The sequence below is a fragment of the Gopherus flavomarginatus genome, chromosome 7 (assembly GCF_025201925.1).
Source record: "Gopherus flavomarginatus isolate rGopFla2 chromosome 7, rGopFla2.mat.asm, whole genome shotgun sequence".
NCBI classification, from domain to species: domain Eukaryota; kingdom Metazoa; phylum Chordata; order Testudines; family Testudinidae; genus Gopherus; species Gopherus flavomarginatus.
Genome location: NC_066623.1, coordinates 61545362 through 61565032, shown reverse-complemented (window position 1 = coordinate 61565032; position 19671 = coordinate 61545362). Strand labels below are relative to the sequence as shown.

General features: G+C 42.5%; 1 protein-coding gene across 1 annotated transcript in view; it reads right to left on the bottom strand.

Moving 5' to 3' along the window:
- LAMC1 (laminin subunit gamma 1) overlaps positions 1-19671 on the bottom strand; it is a 146394-nt gene that overhangs the window by 67992 nt on the left and 58731 nt on the right. The gene's annotated exons all lie outside the window — the stretch shown is intronic.

The following is a 19671-nucleotide window of genomic DNA, read 5'->3' as shown; positions in this document are numbered from 1 at the left end:
TCCTTCTTCCCACAACTCTTAGCAGCAGAACAGGAAGAAACGCTCTGTGGGATAGCTGCCCAGAGTGCACTGCTCCGAACACCGCTGCAAGTGCCGCAAGCGTGAACACGCTATTGCGCAGGCAGCTGACAGTGTGAACACACAACAGTGTATCCCTTCAGCGCTCTCTGGGTATGGCTACATTTGTAGCTGTACAGCGCTGGGAGTTACAGCTGTCTTCGTACAGCTGTGCAGGGAAAGCGCTGCAGTGTGGCCACACTGACAGCTACCAGCACTGCAGTGTGGTCACATTTGCAGCGCTGTTGGGAGTGGCTGAACAGGCATTCTGGGATACCTCCGAAGGCCTATTACAGTGCTTTTGGTGGTCTGTCATAAACAGATAGCTAAGGGTTAATGTCTCTTTCACCTGAAGCACCTGACCAGAGGACCAATCAGGAAACCGGATTTTTTCAACTTTGGGTGGAGGGAATTTTGTGTCTGAGGTTTTTGTTTTCTGTCTGCCTGCTTTCTCTGAGCTTTGGAGAAGTAGTTTCTGCTTTCTAATCTTCTGTTTCTAAGTGTAAGGACAAAGAGATCAGATAGTAAGTTATATGGTTTCTTTTCTTTGGTATTTGCATGAATATAAGTGCTGGAGTGCTTTGATTTGTATTCTTTTTGAATAAGGCTGTTTATTCATATTTCTTTTAAGCAATTAACCCTGTATTTTGTCACCTTAATACAGAGAGACCATTTGTATGTATTTTTCTTTCTTTTAAGACCTGTTGGAGTTTTTCTTTATTTCAGGGAAACTGAGTCTGTACTCACCAGGGAATTGGTGGGAGGAAGACATCAGGGGGAGATCTGTGTGTGTTGGATTTGCTAGCCTGATTTTGCATTCCCTCTGGGTGAAGAGGAAAGTGCTTTTGTTTCCAGGACTGGGAACGGAGAGGGGGAGTCCCTCGGTTTGGATTCACAGAGCTTGTGTCTGTGTATCTCTCCAGGAGCACCTGGAGGGGGGAAGGGAAAAAGGATTATTTCCCTTTGTTGTGAGACTCAAGGGATTTGGGTCTTGGGGTCCCCAGGGAAGGGTTTTTCAGGGGGACCAGAGTGCCCCAAAACACTCTAATTTTTTGGGTGGTGGCAGCAAGTACCAGGTCCAAGCTGGTAACCAAGCTTGGAGGTTTTCATGCTAACCCCCATAGTTTGGACGCTAAGGTCCAAATCTGGGATAAGGTTTATGATATGGTCACACTGGCGGAGCAGCGCTGCATCACCAGCGCTGCAATCGTTATACCTCAGGCAGAGCAGGAGTACAGCCAGCGCTGCAGCCAGGGAGATGCAGCGCTGTATGTGCCTTGCAAGTGTGGACGGTGAGTAAGTTGCAGCGCTGTAAACCCACCACCAGTGCTGCAACTCTCCAGTGTAGCCAAGCCCTCTGAGTGGTGCTGTAACTCTGCCAGTGTAGACATGCCCTTACAGTGTGAAGCAAGTTACAGGGAAATTGGCTGATTCAGGGGACTGGTAATGGGATACAAACCCTTCCACCTCTGGTCACCAGTTTAACTCCGTCCCACAACAGTGTAAACTGGGTTACTATCCAGCAGTTGTTAGTCCAGCATCTTTCATAGACGTCTAAATTAAATAAACAGTAAGAGTTTATTTTAGAAGTATTGAAGGAGGAGGAAGAGATGCTACAACCAGCATAATTTACACTGCTCAGGAATGGAACAGAACTAGGAAGGAAACTGTTCTAAGGCCATGTCTACATTAGGAGAGCTTTGCTATATAGCTAAACTGATACGGTACTCCTAATGTGGCTGCAGATCATACCAACAAAGCTGCACTTTTACCAGCATATTCCACTCTTGAATGAAACAAGTTATACTGGTAAAAGTGCAGCGTTGCAGGTATAATTGTGTCTATACTAGGGACTCCTGCTGGCCCAGTTATGTTGTTCAGGAATCACACCTCTTCACACCACTGATAGATGTAGCTGGACTAGCAGAAAGCTGTAACGTAGACCAGTGGTTCTCAACCTTTCCAGACTACAGTACCCATTTCAGGAGTCTGAAACCTGAGCCCCGCTGCCCAGAGCTCAAGCTCAAGCCCAAGCCCTGCCTCCCAGGGCTGAAGCATATGTAACTTAGCTTCATGGGGCCCCTGTGGTCTGCGGCTCCAGGCAATTGCCCTGCTTGCCACCTACAAACACCAGCCTGGCACTTGCTTGCATTCCCCAGGTTGAGAAACACTGGATCTAGATGAGCTGACGTACCCCCTGGAAGACCTCTGTATACCCGCATGGGTATGTGTACCTCTGGTTGAGAATCACTGGTGTAGACATAGCCTAGAACAGCAAGGGGTTTTTGTTTTTGTTTTTTTTTGGAGGGGTGTGGGGGGAGCTAAAAAGGTATTAGAACTGGTATTGATTCAGAAAGGCAAAGCTCCAAGATCAGAACTAAAAGATACCAGTCTATTCTAAGTGTCAAGCCTGTCATCTGCCAGTACTGGGAGAGAGTAACACCCATTAATGATTCATTGTCTACTTGGCTTGGGCAGGAGGAAGAGGGAGAGAAGGGAAGGAGGGAGCCTGCCCCTGTTATTAGGTTAGTTGAGTTTACTCAAAGGACAAGGGGCCTTTTTTAAAAGGCAGGTTTAGCAAAAATTGGAATAAGGGAGGGAGGAAACAATTCAAAATTTAACAGGTCAGACTCATTTTCTTCAGGATGTTACTGACATACACATATCCCCTACTCGCGATTCAGATCTGAAGGAAGAGACGGATCTCTTCATTATCTCTGTGATCTACAGACCATAAAACACGAGTGGGGTTGAGCTGCATGCAACACTCAGCCACATCAGTCTAGTAGTCTCACTGCTTTCTGCCGAATGCAAACTTTGACTTACATAATAATTGAGATTACTGTCTCTACAGGTGGCAAAGATAATCTTTGAAATGTGACCTGATGCAGTGTTGTCCGAGTCTGTCACGACTTTGAAGAGCCAAATGCTACTCCTTTCTAGAACCAGCTGGATAGAAGACAGACCAAAAGCAGTGGAACCATGGCAATTCCACTGTTCTGGGGAAAAGGAAGGGGAGACCATGATGAAGACACACTGAGGTATGCCATCTCCTCAGCATGCTGTTATGCCTCTCCTTGGGAGAAATGAAGAAGTTTGAAGGTCTTGTGGCATGGGCACAACAGCCTGGGGAGAAGCAGGGAGATAAACCAGCAGATCTGATAACCCAAACGCTATCATTTCAGATGCGCACAGGGACACCAGCTGCTGCAATACAAGCTATAGAGCAGCTACTGTACGCCACAGTGCTTGCTGATGCTGGAGTATCCCTTTTCCAACTTCGGGCTTGTCTACATCACAAAGTTGCAGCGCTGGTGAGGGGGTTACAGCGCTGCAACTTAGGAGGTGTACACATCTGCAGGGCATCACCAGCGCTGCAACTCCCTGTTTGCAGCGCTGGTCGTACTCCCGTTTTGTCTCGGGTGTAGAGGATCCAGCGCTGGTGATCCAGCGCTGGTAATCAAGTGTAGACACTTACCAGCGCTTTTCTTGACCTCCGTGGAATAAGCAGGTATCCCAGCATACCTGAGGAAGCCTCTCTGGTAATCAAGCAGGTCTCCTTCCACGGTTTGCTCTCGCATTCCCCGAACCCCCGAGCAAGCAGGTCTCCTTCCCCGCGGTTTGCAGGGGGGTTCGGGGAACGCGAGAGCAAACCGCGGGGAAGCAGGTCTCCTTCCCCAGTTTGCTCTCGCGTTCCCCGAACCCCCGTGCAAGCAGGTCTCCTTCCCTGCAGTTTGCAGGGGGGTTCGGGGAACGCGAGAGCAAACCGCGGGGTAGGAGACCTGCTTGCACGGGGGTTCGGGGAACGCAAGAGCAAACCGCGGGGAAGGAGACCTGCTTGCTCCGGGGTTCGGGGAACACTGGAGCAAACCGGGGAAGGAGACCTGCTTCCCCGCGGTTTGCTCTCGCGTTCCCCGAACCCCCCTTGAAGCCGCCCAACAGCGCTGCAGTGTGGCCACATCTAACACCACTTGCAGCGCTGGTTGCTGTAAGTGTGGCCACTCTGCAGCGCTGGCCCTATACAGCTGTACTAATACAGCTGTAACAACCAGCGCTGCAAAATTGTAGATGTAGACATACCCTTCAGCACCTCAGATTCACTGTGCAAAGATTCAGGCATTGTGCAGGGGAAGTAGCATTTTAATTAAAAGAGGTATGATCTGCCATTCAGTCCAACAGGGTGTAAACTGTCAACGTTTGGTTGGACTTTAAAAGTGTCAACATTAACTCTGGCCCTAATGATTAAAGCATGCAGCATTCTGGGGGTTGGGGCACTGCTTGTGAAAGTAACGTCTGTTTTTAAACTGACCCTGGACTCTGTTCTGCAGGCTAGTGGATACGATATTTGCCTTGGAAATGTGTCTGCATTTCAGTTTTCATATAGATATGCTCAATTCTCAACTGGACATCCAAGTTCTGGTTCAATACAGAGGATAAAAAACCAAATCAGAGAGCGTCTACTTCTCCAATTAATTTTATTTCGGGACACCACCAAGTAAGGTGAATTAATGTTAGCATCTCTCCCTCTTTCCCTCTGACTCCCTCTGCCCTACAAAACACACATACAAAAGCAGCTTCTCCATTCCTCTTATTTGAGCTCATCTATCCCACTCCCACTACCCTTTCTCTTTGCTCTTTATTGTCTCTCAGTTCTGCTCTTCTCTCCCTGTTCCTAACTTGCTCATCCATCGCTCCTTATATCTTGTCAGCCTTCATCCCTCTCCACTTTGATCCTACAAATCCTCCACTTCCAGCTCTGTCCACCTCCCAGCCAGTCAGAAATACAGTCAGACTGCAGAGAACTACCCTACCACCCTTCCTCAAGCCTTGGTCCAAATGTCAACATCCATCACTCTGACTAAAACATAGATATAGCATAAAGTTGAATGATCAGTCACAAGATTGCTAGTTAGAACAGACAGTGAGAGGAACGGGAGGGTAGTATCTTAAGCTCTCATACTGCCAATAGGAAAGACAAGAGCAGTTTAGATACTGGAACTCCAAGGTTATGGCTGCATTCCTGCCTGTAAGCCACACAGGCAAGCAAGTAGGAAGATCAGTACTGCATATACTGAGAAGAGGGGGAGCTGTACTCCTAATTGGTTAACCCCTGCAAATTCTCTACTTGTGCAACATGTTCAGCCTTCTATTGGCAAGCACTAGGATGTTTCTCTTCATTTGGATGACCAAAACACTGGTGGGCACACAGTATTTCGTGAGAAGAGTGGGTGATTCCATTCCCTGGAACATAAAGGGGATGGACTGCACAGGGTCTATAAGCCAAAAAGGTTGTAAGTACACAATTCACAACAGAAATTCTCAAATAGCAGGAGATGGGCTGTGAGACTGACGTTCTTCAGAGAGGATGCTGAATTAAGGGCACTTTCTACCAATCTTTAATGAGGGGCCAGGTGGCAGTTAAAGCGTTCACCCCACTTTCCAAAATGAGCAGAGAAAAAATAATGTCCTGGCCAACATGTCCTGTCTCAATAAAATGGGTTTTAATGGACCACAGTCTGCAATATAATCCACTGTTGTTCATCTGGCTGCACACCGGCACCATACTTACAACACTGAGTATGGAAGGACAGGAAAAAAAAAAATCTAAACTATTATGAGCAGCAAAGAGACAAAATCCACTCCAATTCTGAGTGGAGGCTTTCGATGAAGGAGCATTTAAGGAAAAATATATCCATTATGAAACACATTTATGACTTCACTTTAATTATTAAGGATTAAGAACTTCCAGCACCTGCCCAAAGGGCTTAGAAATGCAACAGTCTTTGCAGACAGCAAAGAGGAGGCTAGCAATGGACAATGTCTGAAGAGGTCACCAGATAATACTCCATTAGAGATAACTGGCATATGGAGTTTTAAGAAAGAATGCCCATGTAACATAACAGGTTGAATTTTCTAAGCATTCTGCTCTTAAATAGAGAAGGAAGGAAGAAAAGTTTAGGATGCTGGGAATTAGCATGGCCTTTAACACAGTGGAACTAAACTGAATTCCCACCAGCCCTATTAGCTCATGCATTCTTCCAAACAATCCAGAACAAAGGCACCATTCACTTGTGCACGTAGGCGTCTCAGGACAACAGAGGGCTGTGTAGCGCATTATTGCATGATGATCCAACATTGATAAGTCATTATGGCTGCCTATTGCAGTCCTACTTCCAACAAAAAATGCTCATTTCCCCTGCACAGGCTGAAGGCAGCTCAGCGATGAAGTTTACACTTGCCCCATCTCAGGCAGTCAGAGAAGAGCCACATACCTTGCACCCGCGTGTGCAGGCACAGAATTTAAAAGCCAAAAAGTGATGGCTAATACAGAAAAATAAGGGAAGCCAGCCCTCCCTTCCATTATTATTTGTACAGCTTGGACATAAACATCCTGCATCTAGAGTGAAATGCCTCAAAAGCTACCTATGTTTATTCACTAGAGCCTAGACAGCCAGGAATTAGCCAGATAAATACTATTCTGCACAGAAAACCCTAAAGTCCCTCCTCAATCCAAAGGGCAAATACTTACTTCAAATGAATTTCATGTTACACAGTGGTACATGTACCTAGATTACAGCAGATCAGGAATCCAAGTTCCACTTCTAGAAGGTTCGCTATTCCCATCACATATCCAGGTTGTCAAATTGCACCCCTCCACCATACCAGGATCAACAGGTGTGGGTCAAGCTTGGTGCAGTCACCCAGCTGAAACAGCAGGTGGCCGTACAATGAACCAACTACTCCTCCACTTATTGGTGCCACATATAAATGCACATCAAGAGAAACGGAGTTGAGCCTCTTTTCAAAGTAGCTCCTTAATCCTAAGAAGAGTGGACGGGTTACCCTTGAAAAATGATACCATTCTGGAAATTAAAGAGGAATATGCTCTTCGCTTTAATCTCTGCGGAATTAGAAGATCATGGTTGAGTGCACTGAAGGCCAATGAAACAAAGAGATATACCTCTTCCATTACAGGCATTCCGCAGAGGGACCACCACTAGTTTCTTATTTTAAAAAAAGCATTATCCCCTTACAAGTAACATTTGAAGCCAGTTCCACATTTAAACATGCCTGAGGTAACCTGGTGGCATATAGGCGAGTTTTAATTTAACTGATTGGAAGACACTTATCTTGAAGCAGAGATATCACTTAGTAGTATCTAGAGCAAATAAAATGATATCACTACACCCCATGAAGGACCAAAATTGACTGGCACCATACCACAGGAATTTCATTATAAAGCTATTAATGGAATTATGAAATACGGTGCCAATATCTTCTCAGTCATCTCATCCCTGGGGCCAGAGCAACCCTCCTATAAATACACTTCCCATACAGATTCCTTGCTCCTGAGAGCATCTGTAAATGCATACCACCACAACCAGAAAAAAGTTCTCCACAACTCTAAGCATCAGCATTGGAATGATCTTTAAATAATTTACTAAACTGTGTCAAACCAAGTTAGATTAAAACATCTTTTTAAGAGAAATTCAAATCGGACAATAAAAACCAGGAAGAAAAACACATTCTCAAAGTTGTATTCCAGAAGATCTTCGGGGGAGATGGGGCACGAGGACACACCTTGGAGGAAGAGAGGAACTCAATTCTGTCATTAAATGATTAATTTAGTTGAGAAAGGACTAACAAGCAATGATGGCTGGAAGCTGAAGCCAGACAAATCAAATAAATCATTAAATAAAATTTAACGATTTATTTGAATTGTCTGGCTTCAGCTTCCAGCCATCATTACTTGTTAGTCCTTTCTCAACTAAATTAAAGAGCCCTTCAATAGCCTGTATATGGAGTTGTACTGCAGAGCTAAAGGCTCTGCAGCAAGATGTTTTATTATATCATTCTTTCAATTTATCACAACGCACTCTTCTCTTTATACATTTGAAGTGTTTATACATCGCTTCTTACATACACACCCTCTCCCCAACATCTGAACAACACCCATGTAGACCATCACCCTCAATCCACCACCAATAAAGTCTTATTCCCTTTAACCAGTCCCCAGGGGAGAGCCTGGGGAAACAGATAGGCTTCACAAAGCTACTGTTGGAGTAGGAGTACTTAATAAGGTACACAAAAATCCATTTCCAAAAGCAGCCTTTAATCAATCAGAAATGAAGTTTCTTTCAAAGTCTTGCTCAGTTCTTATGGCAGCAAGAGAAAGTTTCACTTAAGCTCCGTATTCACAGTGAACACCTTTCAGCATCTGTCACTTTGACTCTCATTCAGTTATCACAATTATTGAGTATGGCGCCCTACTATTTATGCAGAAAAACAAAACGCATACTGAAAGCATTCATGACAGCTGCGCAAGTGTATTAAAGCAAAGCAGCATAAATAAGTACGTATTTAGAGAGGGTAGGCAAGCAGATGGACAGAACCAAAAGGAAAAAAGAGAGGTGCAAATATAGTTATCAGATGTGTTATGAATTGGTAAGAATTGAGAGGTAAGTTACCAAAGGAAAGTGACAAGTCACAAACAAGTACAATAGACATACTCACCCATGCTCAAAACAACCCCCCGGGATTATCTTGGAATCATACTGATCAGGAAAATGATACAGAATTATACCTACTGGTACTTCAAAGGGAACTCTAATTCCAGTCTTCCCAATGCCTCCAGCTGCAAACAATCTTTTTGTTTTGTTTATTTAATTAAGTCCTTTTTGTTTTCTTTTAAGTTAGAGAAAGAATTGAATGGATCTGAAGTAGCTTTACTTCATGCTCGAAAGCATATCTAATTACACCTGTAACAAACCTAAGCCAGGGAAGAGATTGTAGAACACAGCCTTTTCCTTTCAGGCTAGAGACCCCCCGCTTGCCTAGAAATAGAGAATACGGTCTAGCCTTAAATAGCCCTGTGTCATGGTTTTGTGCTGAAAATTAGATTCACAGACTGGAATCTACCTTTATTAAAAATATTTTGAAGAGGCAACAGCTGTAGCCATTTTTAAATGAGACCGCATACCTGGAATGCCAGTGATGCATCAAATAAAGTTCCTGCTAATCATACCCTGCTGCCCACAATAATCATCTGGTGCCAGTGGCTATCAAGTAGAAGGTCCTTACCATTGGCATCTCCTGTGCTCTATTTTCCTAATAGCAAATTATTGGGATAAAGGGCCACTTGGCAGAATGAGACAGTAAAGTATTCTCTCATCTAGATACCCATGAGTAGATCCCAGTTATACTAACATGAACTATGTATATCAAAGGAGGATGAGGCCCCTAATGTTTCAGAATCATATGTGGCAAATGAATTGTAAAGGAGAGGCCATGCAGTTTCTTCCAAAGCTCTCCAAGAAAAGCTGCTAGAGCTCCTACCGTCTGAATACTTATTCCTTCTGGGTATTTAAAAACCTAGCTCTCGGTTTTAATAAAAAAGCATAGAATAGGAACAGCTGCAAAAACACTTACTGAATGAACTCCAGACAACACAAAATACAACCCACTCACTTCGCAGAGAGTAGTTTGCCAGCCACTAGGATTATTTTACAGAACATTTCTAGTGATGTCACTGTAGCACAGGACCCAACGTGGCCACTCTTGCAACACACACCTCTTTACACAGGATTTCAAAGGTTAGAAACAAACCAGACCACTCTCTAAACAACATCCTGGGATGTATGTACTCTCACATGCTAGACCACACCAGATTGTGAGATTGCTTCACTCTTGTTACATTTACAAGAAGTCTAAATTACTTTTAATCAGAAGATATTTTTCACAGAGAACAGACTACAAAAAAATCCAAGGTATTACTTACAGAATAATATTTCAGTTTTCTGAGCTGTGCAAACAGACGTCCTGCACCTGGGACAGCCCTTTAAGATGCTAAGTGGTTAGTGTGAGAGCCTACTGTAGAAAATAGAGAGGCATGGATGAGATTATACAACTAGTACTTCCCCATCCACCACACATATCAGTGCTGTAAGAATAATTTATTTAATGTCTACACCAGCATATGAAGTTGGTGGGTGGTATTTCGGACTCTTGTTTATAGTATTGTTCTCCTCCCACTCTAAAACTAGGTTATGAATTTGCACTTTTCACATTTTCCACAAAAATCCAACCCATGTATGACAGTTTTCTACAGTACTCTATAGTGTTCTATAATAAATAGAATAGCTCTCTTGACAGTCACAGCCCAGATAATATTGTATTAGGGAAACTGGTAATTGTAACATTTATAGGGCCCTGTGTAAATTACAATTGTATATCCACGTAAAGTGCCACACAATAGTCTAGACCACGGTTCCAAATGGTGTACTTAAGCTTGATGTTCCACCCATTCACTTCACAACAATTTCAGAAGGTGGTACATGAAGGAATAATGTTTGGGAACTGCTGGTCTAGAATCTAAGCTTTCATCAAAGAAAAGTCCCTTAAGATTGCCAGAATAAACTGCAGTGTGAATCAGATGTAAACCATTTATGATTTCCTGAGCCTGCAGACAGCTTGAAATAATGGCTTTGAGATGGGAACTGCTCCCCATTCATCAAAATTGGTTAACTCTGAAAATTAATTATAACAATTTAAAATGTCAACATTAACTATTTCACAGCTGATCATTTTAGCAGAAATATCAAGCTAATGTACTTCATTACTGCTAGATGTACCATAGGCAGTTACATTGGGAGAGGATGCAGTCAGCAAGAAGTTCCAACACATGACATCAGCCAACATCCAAGATGTCTCACATGATACAGGTTCAGACTAGGATAGTGGTTCTCAACTAGGGTGCCTCGAGGAGGTTTCAGGGGGGCCTCCAAGCAGGGCCAGCATTAGACTTGCTGGGGCCCAGGGCAGAAAGTCAAAATCCCCTGAGCCCCACCACCTGGAGCTGAAGCTGACAGCTGAACAATGTAGTTTTGTGGGGCCCCCTGTGGCATAGGGCCCCAAGCAACTGCACTGCTTGCTACCCCCTAATGCCAGCCATGGCTTTTATATGCAGAAAACCAGTTATTGAGGCACAGGTGGGTCATGGAGTTTTTATAGCATGTTGCGGGGTGCCTCAGAAAGGAAAAGATTGAGAACCTCTGGACTAGGACACAGCACAGAGACTTTTTAGTGGTACTAACAGATGACCTGATGGCTAGAAAGACAGATAGAACCTCCATATTGATACTCTTGGACCTCTCTACATCACCAGTGGACCACAAGATACTGCCAATATTCCTACACAACATGGCAGGAGTGGATGTCTCAGCATTCTAGTAGCTATAATCATTTCCTCTCCAGTCAAACTCAGAGTGGTGATGGATAATTGCTCCTCTTTTATGAAAGCACTCACCTGCAGGGTCCCACAGGGTCCATACTACCTCTCTTTTCAATAGCTACATGAGACTACTGGGAGAGGCAGTGAGATGCCACAGGCTCAGCTGTCAAAGGTACGCTAGTACTATTCAGCTATACACCTCATTCTCAACTGATGCAACCTCTACCGAGAAGAGATGAACTCCCGGATGAAGAACAGCTGGCTCAAAGTGAACCCAGGCAATACCAAAAAGTGATGATAGTCAGAAAGGAGCAACACTGAAAAAACAGAGACTTCTCCTCCACCTTCCAGTAAAGATGGTGGAGATGGTCACCACTCATCAAAATTGTTTGATGATTTGGGGTTCTGTTTAACTCCTTGCTAAGCTTGGGTGACCAAGTGACATCATATTCTAAAAACACCTTCTTTCACCACCAGTTGCTAGGAATTGGTCGCTTCCTGGCTGGATTACTGTAAGTCACCGTCTCTGTCTCTGAAGCTGAATGTGAAGACGACACAGGATCCAGTGGGTACAGAATGCAACTGCCTGCCTTCTCCAAGGTGTAAGCTGCCTTGAGGACATTTAGGCCCATGCAGTCAGCTTCTGATACCAATTCAAAAGCACTTAACTGATTGAGCACCAGCTATATTAAAGACCAAATTTTAATCAGGAAACCACCAATATACAGCTGTGCCACTTTGGGACAATGCAGAATGAAGCACACAAAAGCAGGAGGAAAAGTACCCTTGGTCAAGGGGATTCAGCTACGGAACAAACTTAAAGGAGATCAGGTGAATCTAGAGTCTCACCATCTTCAGGGAACGCTGCAAAGCTTTCCTCTTCAAAAGGGGCTTTCAACCATAAGAACGACAACACTGACACCACCACCTAATCAAAAACCACAACCAAAAAGATCTCTGAAAACCCACTTTAAAAAAAAATAAAATCATTGTCTACAAAACCAAAACTCCTATTCTAAGCAGTGTTTTTACCCTGAAAAGAAAGAAAAGACTCCATGAAGTGCACAAGAGACTTTGCGATTAATTTTACATGGACGGTGCTCAATGGTGATGGGGTGGCAGTATAAAACCTACGGTAATCGCAGTCATGGTGGGCTGGGGGGGCGACTAAGGAATTCAAAGTTTTGTTCTCTGAAATTAAATGTCATCTCTGATTCTGCCAAGAGGAAAGAAGAAGAAAGCATTTTCTACCCAATATCAAAACTACAACTACCTCTTGTTTGGCAAAAACAAAACCGATGCCCATGCCTTCCTAGTTAACTGCAAAACCTTCACCATTTCTCCATAAGAGCTCCTAAATCCACTGTAAAATAAACAATTTAACATCAAAACAAACAAGGGCAATTGTACCGATTGTAACAGCCTCCTTCCTGGATAAACAAATGGGAATCAGAGTAGTCTTAAAAAGGTGAATAATTTCTTGGATGCTTCTTAATCAAAAGAGGATTTCAGCGAGAAAATTCAATACTATTTTGGAAGCGTCAAGAGACTTAGGGAAAGTAGAGAGACTGGTCTAATTTGCCAACGACTTGAAGCTGATCATTATTTCTAGACAGGTTTTTGAACAGAAAACCATTTTACTGATCAATGCTCCTATAGGTATGGCCCAACTCTCACAGCAAGTATATACTACAAAATTAAGTCAACCTAAGGTATGTCAAAGTATAGCCAAACAGTAATTAAAATGTTTTTGCATGTCCACACTGCACTCCTTGTGCAGGCAGTGCACGACCTCACCAGGAGCACTTGCACCAGTTTACTTGTCCGTGGGGGCATTGTGGGATGGTTTTTGATGTAACTGTTGATGTAAGCAACAGTGTCTATACTGACACCATGTTGACCTAACTACAATCGACCTAAGCGCTATGCCTCTCGCGGAGGTACAGTTATTAAGTGGTATAGTGGGCAAGTTACCCCAAGGGGAACTACATTTTAGTGTTGATGCCTACAGAATTAGGTTAATATAAGCTGCCTTACTTTGACCTAACTCCATAGTGTAGACCAGGCCTCAGAGAACCAACCTTCTGTTTAAATTGCTGGAAAAAAAGAGAATGTCTGAAATATCCCAACTTGAATGTGTTTAACTTCTTTTGCCTTACACCAGAATTTGAGGCCCCAACAAGCTGCAGCAACGTAACAGTTATCTTATCTGGAAAAGCTTTTTATTTTAAAGATATAGCCCATCTGCTTTATGACTTGAAAATGTCATCCCTAAGCACTAAACATACCCCTGCTCTAAAGCCAAGAGAGCACTGTAACACTAACCACAGACTGATTAAACACTATCTTGAAAAGAACGTTCATAGGGAAGCTTTAGCTCATGTCTTCTCACACCAGCCAGGGCAATGAAAAGCCCTGCCATTCAGACACTACTATTCTATGATCCTATAAACCAGATTCTTAACAGATGGAGATGTGAGACCCTCTAAATCAAAGCTGATCTAAATATACTAGAATAACACTTCCAGATTACACTGGAATTCCTTCTAAATGAAGGCAGCTGAACTCTTCAACAGGATTAGTTTTTAGAAAAGTAAGAACAGCAACAGGAAATTAATTCAGTGTAAACTACACAGTATCTCCCCTTTTCAGGTGATTTCTGCTTCCAAAATATATATATATATTTTTATATGCAAGGGCATTGTCATTTTTGCTTTTAATGGATGTAAGGTCTGAAAGATTTTTAAGAGCTTGATTTTTTTTACCTTAGAAAAGACTCAGGAATATCAAGTTTAGTATTCTTTGACTTTGCTGGAAGAAGATCTCAAAGCATATATACCCATCGAATCATAGAAACGTACAGCTGGAAGCAATCTCTAGAAGTCATCAAGTCTAGTCCTCTGTGCTGACCTAAATGTTACACCTTAACTGAAGCTGACTTAAGGTGTAACATAATAGAAGAATCACATAAAATGTGATTCTTTTATTCAAAATCCTATTCAATGGAGTAAAATAGGTGTTAAAAAAAGGACTACAGTTTGGCTAAAAATCCTTTTGCCTCTCAAATCACTTAACCTTCACTCTGAGCTCCTGTAATGTCACCACTGCACTGGTTCTCCAATCAAAGTCTTCTAACCTAGGCCAGGTCTACACTAGAAACTTTTGCCAATATAGTGAAATGTTTATTAGGGGAGCAATTCCTTTACAGCATTTTTATACCATTAAGAAGCCTTACTGCAGACAGTCCTTTTGCCGGTATAGCTTATTTTGTTTAGAGAAGAGGTATAGCTGTCCTGGCGCCAACATTTCTTTAGCGCAAGCTAGGTCCTAGAAAAGATCTACATTTCTAGTGTAAAAAGCATGCCGAATTTTTTTTGAAGTCTTTAAAGGCATCCTTTATAATTCGTAAAGAAAAGAGCACAAAGCTAATTTTCTCCCCTCTGATGGTTACCTTTAAAAAGCAGTTTCAACATAAGCACCAAAGATCTAGATATAAATACATCTCAGTTCTCAGCTTTGCTTCTTGCACTGGATGGCATCCATTGGAAATATGTCCAATAAATAAGGCCCTATCTGAATTGCAGGGTGATTGTCAAAAAAATTGGTTGCGGATCAGCCAAAGAAAAATCACGAAAAAGTAATAGCGGACCTCATTATTTGCGGTAATCAAGTCCATTATATTTTTCTGCAATTTTCCGCTGTCGGCTGCCCCAGGCTGAGAGCCGGAACTCTGGTTTTCAGCCCCAGGACAGCCAAGGCTCCTGCTGTCAAAACTGCGGTAGAAGCCTAATACTGCTGAATCTACAATTTCTGCAATACTGCAAGACAAGAAGGGCCTTACCAATAAGTTGATATTGGGCTCTCAAAACATTCACAAAGAAGTTGCAGAGATAACTGTAGCAGAGAGTCAGTCAGTGAACAAAAAAAGTAAAAAGGCAAAAAAAAATGTGCACTCCTATTACATGGCACAGCAACATCCACACACACAAAAACCTCCGCTAGTGACCTGAACATATAAACATGTTCCTGTTCTGACCAAAGACTGCTTTCTTTTCACAGTCAATAGTGATTCGATCTTGTGCCTAAAAGATGTTTGACTAATTTTTAATTGAACTTAGTCCCTGAAAGACAGTGAGGGTCACTGGATAGGTTTACTTTTTAAAGGGCACTTAAAGTTTTCAAAGACCATTACGGAAAGCACACTATTTATTCACTAATTCCTTAGTCAACAGACCAGACAATAATGCCCTTCAAACTTAAACCACATTGACTAACACAATCAAAGCCTCCCCCAAACTTACTGTGTTTGAAGTGATGCTCATTTCCCCAACTCATTTTCATGAAGCTCACCTTCAAAAGCACATGGGAAAGCAATCCAAGGCCGTTCCCAGCCATTTCATACATGCACCAAGGAGCACCAAGGCCTTAGGAGGAGTAAAGCCATCAGTGCAAAGAAGTTGCAGGGCAGGTGAGAAGAGCAGTAATACTACTCACTACCAACATTTAAAACAATTTAGCACTTCAGAAAGTTTGGACAAGTCCTCAGGGTCAATTATATTCTTCAAAAGACTGAAGTATCCAAAATATTTTAGTTTACCCCAGATAGACAAGGTGGGTGAGACCAACTTCTGTTGGTGAGAGAGACACAAGGTATCAAGTTCTTCTTCAGTCTATCATAGACAAAAGACTGCACCTGTGGTCTGGAAACGTATAATAAGCATGTGGAAGAATCAAAATCAAACTTCAGTAAAATTCTGCAGTTCCAAAACAGTTAAATCCAAACAGGCTTTTTACACTTTATTCTTGAGGTAGGGTTTGGTCAAAGCAACATTAACAGTGAATAACCATTTCTCTGTGCTCACAAAGCCTGCAGGCTTAATCTGTATCTACATGGACCCTCATCTGCAGCACCTTGTAAGATGAACCTAGAAACTTTCTCCAATTTATTTAAATGACCATGTGGTGCCTCTAAATAGTCGTTCCAATCTTATTTCCTCTTCCAGGCTCAACAGAGATTCTTTCATCTCCCAGGATATCCAGTTAGCATGTATATCCCCACATTGACAGTTAATTCCAAATTACACTTGCAGTTAAACCAAGTACCATTAAGGACTCAAGAAAAGCCTTTGAAATAATTTGTGTAGCTGTGAGATTGCTACAAAGGTTAAAAGATTAGTATGCTGTAACTCACATGTAAGTAGCTGACGGCATCTCATGCTATAGCACTCACTGAAACCTATCCATTCACTTCCTTAGAGCCAATAGCATTTCACATTTCATCTTTACAGCAAGGCCCTAACTTCTTTAGCTTTTTTTGGTTATGTTTAATGTCAGAAGGCATATGTACACTTACCGCCTCATTCCTCAATTCAAACTCAATACATAACTCCAATTTTATTTTCCTATTTAAAAATATTTGAGTAAGTCAGTTATCCCTTAATATACTAGATCTTCCTTCTTCCCACCAGTCCCATGATCTTATAAAAAATGCATGCAGTGCAGTTGTAGCCAGGTGAACCCATTACAGATATCTCGTGACCTTGTGTAAGCATCATCATCATCTCAGAAGATATCCCCAAGGATATGATTTTGCCATGGAGGTCACAGAAGTCACAGAATCCATGACTTCCAAACTTTCCATGATTTCAGCCCCGACAGCTCGGAGCTGCAGCATCCCACCGCCTTCCACAGAGGCAGGGAGCTGCGAGGTACCCGCACCACCTGAGGCAGTGGGCCCCCCAATCTCCGGGCTGCCATAGGCAGTGGGGGTACCCTGAAGCTCCCAGCTGGCCTCTGGCCACCCAGCCCCTTCCCATTTTATCATGGATATTTTTCATCAAAGTCAGGGACAGGTCATGGGCTTCGTGAATTTTTCTTTATTGCCCGTGACCTGTCCGTGACCGTTACTAAAAATATCCATGACAAAATCTTAGCTTTAGCTATGCCTACCCAACCTCTCAGGGAGAAAGACGAACATCTTTGTTAATCCTTTAGCATTAAACAGGCTAATTCTGGAAGTGGGAAGGAAAGGTTGGTCTCCTGCACAGATACTCTACAGGGTTGAGGTTTTATTGCTTTTGTCTGTATTAGATACACACAAAAATACACAGAGACTAACTGAAAAGAGAAAGCATGAAATATCCTGCATGGGAGGGGCTGCACATACATGTTCCATAGAGAGGACTGCCAAGTTTATTACAACCAGATATGCCACATCTGTTCCATTTTGCTTGCTTAATGCCTGGACAAACTGATAAAGCACAAAGTGTACTATCATTTTTGTTTTTTCCTCCTGTTTGTTTTTTAAATCACAGCTGCAGTTAGAAGCCTCTTTCTCTCAACACTGAAACCCCATCAGGCAATGGATTGCAGAACACAACGTAAATTACATGACTCTCTCCCAACCCCAGGTGGTTATATTGCACATGTTCCAAACAGCTGGTTATCCCAGACTTCAACCATCAATTCACAAAGTCAAAACCTTTAAAGTAAAATTCCTGGATTCATTTTCTGGTAAAACACAAATGAGATATTATCTGTCAAGCATAATCAGCAGCAGGTGAGTTACCTGTGCCCCAAGAACACATATTCCAGGATTATACAGAGGTAAGCACAAATTGTATGTGCTCCATACACAGCACATGCAAAAGCTTGCAGATTTCTTCCAAACCACAAGAACTGCCATACCATTCCAGCCCATTGGTCCAGTTTCTCTAGCATTTGGTCAATATCAAAGGAAAACATGTCCTCACCGAACAGACTATCATCAATATGACCAAAGAGGAAATTTTTCTGGCCCACAGCAGTTAGTGGCTGGCCTATGGCCCTGAAATGTGGGGATTTATATCACTGTTAACCTATTAATATGTCTGCAGAGGTTCTCATTATCCATAAAAGAGTGCTTCTTCCTTTTACAAATTTTTGAAGGCCACGTCTACACTTACAAGCTTACAGCGGCCCAGCTGTATCGGTACAGCTGTGTCACTGTAAGAGCGCTCGTGTAGCCACATTATGCTGACCAGAGAGAGCTCTCATATCGACATAACAACACCAACTCCACACAGCACATTGCACACTAGAGTTTCTAAAAGCAAAACTTATGTCACTCAAGGGTGTGCTTTTTTCACACCCCAAGCAAAAGTTTTGCCAACATTAGTACTAGTGTAGACATGACCTAAGTCTTTGCTCTACAGGTGGGGAACGCACTTCCCAGCTCAGGGAGACAGACATGCGCTAGCTCTACTCAAGCTAACATGCTAAAAATAGCAGTGCAGCTGGGGATAACGGGCAGTGGCTCGAGCTAGCCGCTCAAGTGCATATCCAGGGGGTCCCAGTATATTTGTACTCAAGCTAGCTGTTTGAGCTGCTGCCCATGCTACTCCCTGCTACACTGCTACTTTTAGTACACTAGTTAGAGCAAAGCTAGCGAATTGTCTACACTCACACTGGGAAGCATGCTATCAGCTGCAGCACAGATGTACTCACTGTGGCACTAAATTCTACAGGATAATGATGAGTGTTAATTTTTAGGAATTTGTTGTCTTAAGTCTTATTTCATGTTCCCTTTTATTGTGAGAGTAGATGGGGGTGTCCACCCGACATTTTCTGTGCCATCAATTACATAAATTTACTATGTTACGTACTTCTCCTAACCTTTCTACCTTGTCTTTCGGTGTGTAATTTTCTCTTTCCCTTCTCCAAATCTTTTCTATTTCCAATACGTCCTTTTTGAAATAGAGTGATAAAAAAAAGTACCCAATGCCATGATATTTTAGGTATTACTCTATCCATTTCATATCATTCTACAGTTTAAAAAAAGTGGAGTACCATTACACCCTGCACAGCTATTTTCATTAACCTGCCCACAGTGGCCACAGCATCTAGGAAATTTAGAACCTATAATTCACCCTCGTTGCAGTATTGATAAAATATTCTAATCTGGTCTATGTTAGAGCTGCCATTATTGCAACCACCAGCAGAGCTAGAGTGATTAAAGTTAATTTAAAACCTATTAATATGCATGAGCAGTTCAAAGAGTTCCTTCCAATCCACACTACCTTGCACTCATTTACAGTGATTTATTTGCCAGCGCTGCCCAATAAGCTAGCTTTGCCAGGTCTTTTGAAGTTCTTCACAGTTCTCTCTAATCTTGACTAACCTAAATAACTGTCATCTGAAAATTTTACCACTTCACAGTTCACCTCCTTTTCCAGACCACTAAATATATTAAACGCAGTTTCCGGTATAGATCCGCTTGGCATCTCACTATTAATCTCTGTCTATGATTAAAACCAACCATTTAATACTCTGTTCCTTTCACAATCAGCTTCATAATATCATTTCATTCCATAACTTACTCTCATGGAGGTTTTTATCAAAAGCTT